Below are 5,414 nucleotides of genomic sequence, written 5' to 3'. Positions count from 1 at the left end.
CTCTGTCTCATTGTTTGTCTCTTTCCGTCCCCCTGAGCTGTGTTCTGTGTGTTCTCTCCTCGCTTCCCTCCATCTCCCCGCCTCTAATGTGCTTTGGCGTGTGTTACCCACGGGTGCTTGAGCGCTGCTGCCGCCATCCTAAAGCCAGGTCAGGGGGGCAACTAAAGCGGCACGATGCTGTCTGTGACATCATTAGTCACGTCTCACCTCCTCTCACTGTCTGAAACTGCCGGGGCTTTAGGTGTGTGCGGCGTGCCCAAATAACACACAAAGGAACACAGCGAGTGAAATGGTATCTAAATAGCTCAAATTTTTGGATCCAATTTACCTAAAATAGTTCTGCAGTTTCATATTCAGTTGACACTGAAATTACTGTCGTGCAAGAAGATGTCTGCTTCCATATTACTGCATATATGTGGTGTAATTAAAGCCTACTCCTTATAATTCAGAACCTTTTTTAATCGAAACTGGATGTAAAAATGAAACATTAAAAAATGCATTTTTTTTAGGGGTTTTTTGTTAGTGTTTCAGTTAATAATTGCAGCTATCGTGTTGAATAATTTGAAATTAAATGACTTTATGACTGTGCAAGCAATCACATGGTTGTGTAGTTTTTTTATTTTTATTTTTTGCAACCTGAAATGATTACTTAATAATTCCTTTTGAAGAACTGCCAAACAGAGAACTGTAGGTTCTTATGTTCTTGTTGCTGATGAGCTGTTTAATCCAAAATATCCTGCTCTTGAAATCGTCCTGTAATGCAATTTTCAACCACGTACATTTAAATAATTAACATGAGTGTTGTCATGTGTTTCGCTTTATTGTGCAAAATAATTTACCGATGTGGCTTGGATTCTGTATCGGGTAGAAAATTGTGCACATCTGTGTGAAAGTAAAACAAAAAAACAAAAAAGAAAACTGGCTTCCAGTCAGTGAGCACGTGAGTGAGGATGAGACTGTCAAATCGCCTCATCTGCTGTCAGCGGAAACACTTCTGAACCTGAGGCTCTGTCTGTCACCCCCACTGCCAGCCATTGAGGAGGTGAAATTCTGCTAACTCCTCCACTTAGGAATACAGAGAGCTGCTGTGACAGACCTCGGAGCAGTGTGTGGGAACACGCCGTATAAATCATACATGACCAGAATCCAATCTTCTATATGTTACTGCACCGCATTAATAACAAGCACGCCAGCGTTTCCGAGCTTGTGTGCAGAAATCAGTTTGTTCCCACTCCCCTGCACTCCTGGTATGTCGTCCTGAAAGCACCTGCAGCACTGAACTCAATACGCCACAGAAAAAAAAAAAAAAACTAAACCGGAGGTGAAAGGTTCTTGACTGGATAGACCGGACGGCAGTGACAGAATAATGACGTCTGGTGCATAAATACCACGAGGCATGAATTGCTAAAGAGGAATAAAATACAAGCAACGAGAGCAAACAAGAGGCAGAAAAAAAAAAAAAAAAGTGAGGCAAAGTAGGACAGATTAACGAAAAGGGACACCAGACACAGAGACAACGAGCAAGCAGTGAGAACAAAAGATGGAGTGATGAAATGCAGAAGAAAGAAGGAGAAGAAAGGGGGACAGACTCGCAGCAAATCAGACGGAGAAAAAAGTAGAGACAGATTGGGAGGGGAAGCACTGTGCGTGCTAAAATAGATGGCAGACTCTTGTCAGTGCGGTGACCTAGTCGCAAAAGACTGAGAAATTCTCCCCGTTGACCGGGACACATTCTTCCTGTTATCAGACATTAACCCATGCTACGCCACCACACTGAACTCCATTGATTTCCCTGTCACTGACCCATAAATGAATCACTTTAACAGTCTGGAATAAATGCACATTTAACAGTCAACAGTAACATTTTGAGTGGGCGCAGAGAAATGTATATGAAAATCCAACAACCCGACCTGCAGTGTATTTACAGAGCGTTTTATGAAAGTGGAGGCAAAGTTCTTCAAATCTCTGAACAAACATTTCTACAATATTTGAAATATCAAGAGAATCACAAGGCTCTGAATCAACAGGCCCTGCTGTCTGCGGAGAACTGTGCGCACATGTGTGCGAGGGGCCGTGCAAAAACATTGTGAAAATCTCGGGGCAAAAAGGCCTCTATTGTATGGGAGAGGCAGAATGTGGCTCTTATTCTGCTGCTGCTGGTCTGGGGGCATGGGGTGACATCAGCACAAAGACAGAAATGTAATGTGAGGCATCTCCAAAGCTAGCTTCAAGGCTAAACCACAGGCCCGTCTTTATGCCCACAGACTCTCACTTTTCAACAACATCTGATAATCAGGACGTGACCACCTGATGACCTTTCCACTCGCTGCTAACTAACAGAAGTCGCAGCCTACAGTATTTTACCAAACCGAATCAAACAGGCATGCTATGGAAATAAAAGATGGCCTGTTTGTTTGTTTTGTTCAGAGTGGCCAATGGTTAGTACGTACATATCTGTTAGGTTAATCGTGACAGAATGACTCAGGGAAGAGTAATTCAATTATACTGATGGAGCACTGACATTTCGATCGCTCCACAGACTGAAATGGCTGACCAAGTGCTCCCGTCTGCTGAGTGCTATTAGAAAAACAGTAACTCGATTTTACGTAGACCTTTTTAAAGGCAAACGCTTATTTTTGGAACAAAAACCGAAGATGCCGTTTCTAATTTTACACCATTTAACAAAAAGAGCAAATGATGTATCCTTACCTTATAGATGGTGAATCGTGTCTTGAAGTCCTGTTTGTGTCAGGCTCAATCTAAAAACAAAGAAATAAAGCAGGAATATTGGTAAAATGCATTCATAATAGTATAATCTGCAAATTGCACAACATTAATCAAGGAATATAGGGATTTTATTGTGAATAATAATCTTAACTTTCTTTAATATTCAAATACTTGTAATATAATACGAAATATGATGCCTATTAAATCATAGCAGGCATTTATGATTTTATTTTTACCCTACAGCGACTCTTATTATCAAGTTATTTTGTAATTCTTCGCTAACAGCACTTTCATTTTCCTATATGCATTTTACTGCCCTGTTTTTATTTACTGTTGCACTAGTCAGTCTATCACGCTAGGCTATAATGACAAATTTATCAGCACAAACTCAAACCTGCTACACACAGCGGCAGATTGCATGGGAATTCCTGAGGTCTGTTCAATCCATTAAAGCATGCTGCGGTTGAATGTCATCAATTATAAATGAGAAACACGCAAGACTCATAGAGAGCTGGTATAGAAAACATGGGAATGGCACAGAGCTGTAGTAGCTTGATATCTTCACGGTGCTCTGCCAAACACAATACGTTCAAATAAACGACATAAAATCTATTATGTGCTTTTAATCAGAGGCGAGTGAATAATTACCAGGACTATAGCCAGTCTTAAGCTTTAATATGAACAGATGAGGCTTTAATTTTTTTTTTGTACAGATGCTGTAACATCTTTCATGCAGTTGAAGTCTCTTCCCCTTTAAGTGCCAGGTATTCATGAGCGCGTTGACCCCGCCAGTGAGTTCATACCATAAGCAGACCCATATAGCTTTTCCTCCAGAGCCTCTGATCACGAGCCTGCTGAGCTGCCGCCTCGGTTATGTAAGATTACATAACACCAGGCCGGTCTGAGCAACATTTCATAACCCGGGGGTCCCACCGCACTAGTATAATTATCAAATTCTCTCAGAAGTTGAATCAAAGGTGCCGGAGAAGTTAAGAAGTGGAACGGAAAGTCTAACATGTAACTGAGCGGGAGCGGGTTGAGGAGATTTATCTGTCTGACTCGCTTTTAAGTTTTGCTGACGTGAGCAGATGTTTCCTTTCAGCAAGATTTCAGCTTTTAACAAAAAACAACAACAAACTTTTCCCCTGGTTTTATCAAAAGCATTTGTAGAGGTCATTAAAAGGTTGATCCAGGGACGCTATCAAACAAAAGCTTCCTCCCCCCGTGGCTTAATCACAGATTGCAGTGATGCCGTCTGCCCATAAAGGTCATATCATTGTATATTAATTAAATCATTGCATCTGAATTGAATCAGCTCACATTTAGACACTAACGATTCCGATTTAACTAGGCCGGTGACTGTTATCTAACCGGCTCTTATACACAATTAGCATCGCTCTTCTCTTTAAGGTATTTTCAAAAATGCCTCAACAGTTTTTAATTAAAACTACTTTGTCAAAATTTGCCTTCGTGCGACTTTTAGGACCCCGTTTGATGGAGGAAAGATGAAAAGTGTTCCTGGGATATTAATAACCCCGACACAGAAGAACACACTTGTACGTACTCCCCCCAGAACAATAATAGATAACGATCCCGTCGATAATGACTGTGACAAGTGATTTGGAAAATGTGCGCGGAGATAACAGACAGCTATGTAAATAAAAAGCAAAAGAAAAAGATCCGTGAGACCTATAACGGAGAAGAAAAAAATACACGGGGGGAAAAAGATGCCATGAGGTTTCTGAGGCTGTGTGCTGCGTGAGTGAAATGAGTATTTTTAATGTTCATTACACTGAATGAGCTGCAAACGGACAACTGCGGACTTGTGTTATATATCAAATGTCTCTGCGTACTGCCCTGCATTATCCAGACCACATTCGTTTTGTAATAATGAATCCATAAAGTTCATTACTGTCGACATGTTTTACTTGCAGATGTGTACCGTCTGCTTCTGCTTTCGTCTGAAACTAACCTCTTCAAAGACAAGAAATCTTGGGCACATTTGGAAATGAACTGGATGTGTTTCCAGGTTGTTACTTGGTTGACAAACTGGGGGGGGATCATCTTTTACTTTTGATGGTGGCGAATTACACGTGTAGGTTCAAATTAATGGCAGACGGATTGGGAATACCCGGATGAACAAATGAAAGAGGGGGAAAAAAAAAATAGGAAAAGCGCACGAGGAATGATGCAATTCTGTGGCAATATTTAAGGCATACTCACTTCTAATGTAACCTTTATTTTTTTCACCTTGTGTTTAATCTCAGCACAGCTCGAAATCAACTACATGGCACAATAATCACAAAATATGAGACAGGATTCTGCAAATCCACGCATGCGTGAGAGGGAGGGACCATCCGACGCTGCCGGCTCCATTAACTCTAAATCACACCCCAGCATATTAACACACACATGCACGGACACAAAAATACACGACTGATAGAAATGCACGTACCCTGCCTCCTTCGTATTCTAGCCTCCCATTCATGGGCCCCTCCAGAACTGGGTGTATTCGCCGATCCTTTTCCAGAGCCTTCGTCGAAATGTGGGCAGAGGTAATCCTTGAAAGAAAAAGGCAAAGAGGACAGCGATAACTCAAGATACAGACGAGATGAAGAAGGAATTAGAGGCAGGCAGTGAAAGAGGGTGAGAACTGGAGCGTGAGATGGGATAGGCGAACAGGATGG

The 5,414-nt window shown here is 41.5% G+C and overlaps 1 long non-coding RNA gene across 2 annotated transcripts in view; it reads right to left on the bottom strand.

The window, feature by feature from the left end:
- Positions 1-5,414, bottom strand: part of LOC108240275 — a 27,225-nt gene that overhangs the window by 16,729 nt on the left and 5,082 nt on the right. For both annotated transcript variants that reach the window (XR_005233180.1, XR_005233179.1), the window contains 2 exons: positions 5,183-5,288; positions 2,710-2,759 (listed from right to left, as the gene is read on the bottom strand). This is a non-coding gene — a long non-coding RNA (uncharacterized LOC108240275). The remainder of the gene's footprint in view (positions 1-2,709; positions 2,760-5,182; positions 5,289-5,414) is intronic.

Source organism: Kryptolebias marmoratus, linkage group LG5 (assembly GCF_001649575.2).
Source record: "Kryptolebias marmoratus isolate JLee-2015 linkage group LG5, ASM164957v2, whole genome shotgun sequence".
NCBI classification, from domain to species: Eukaryota; Metazoa; Chordata; class Actinopteri; order Cyprinodontiformes; family Rivulidae; genus Kryptolebias; species Kryptolebias marmoratus.
The sequence above is the reverse complement of the archived record's forward strand: the minus strand, read 5'-3'. Positions and strand labels throughout refer to the sequence as shown.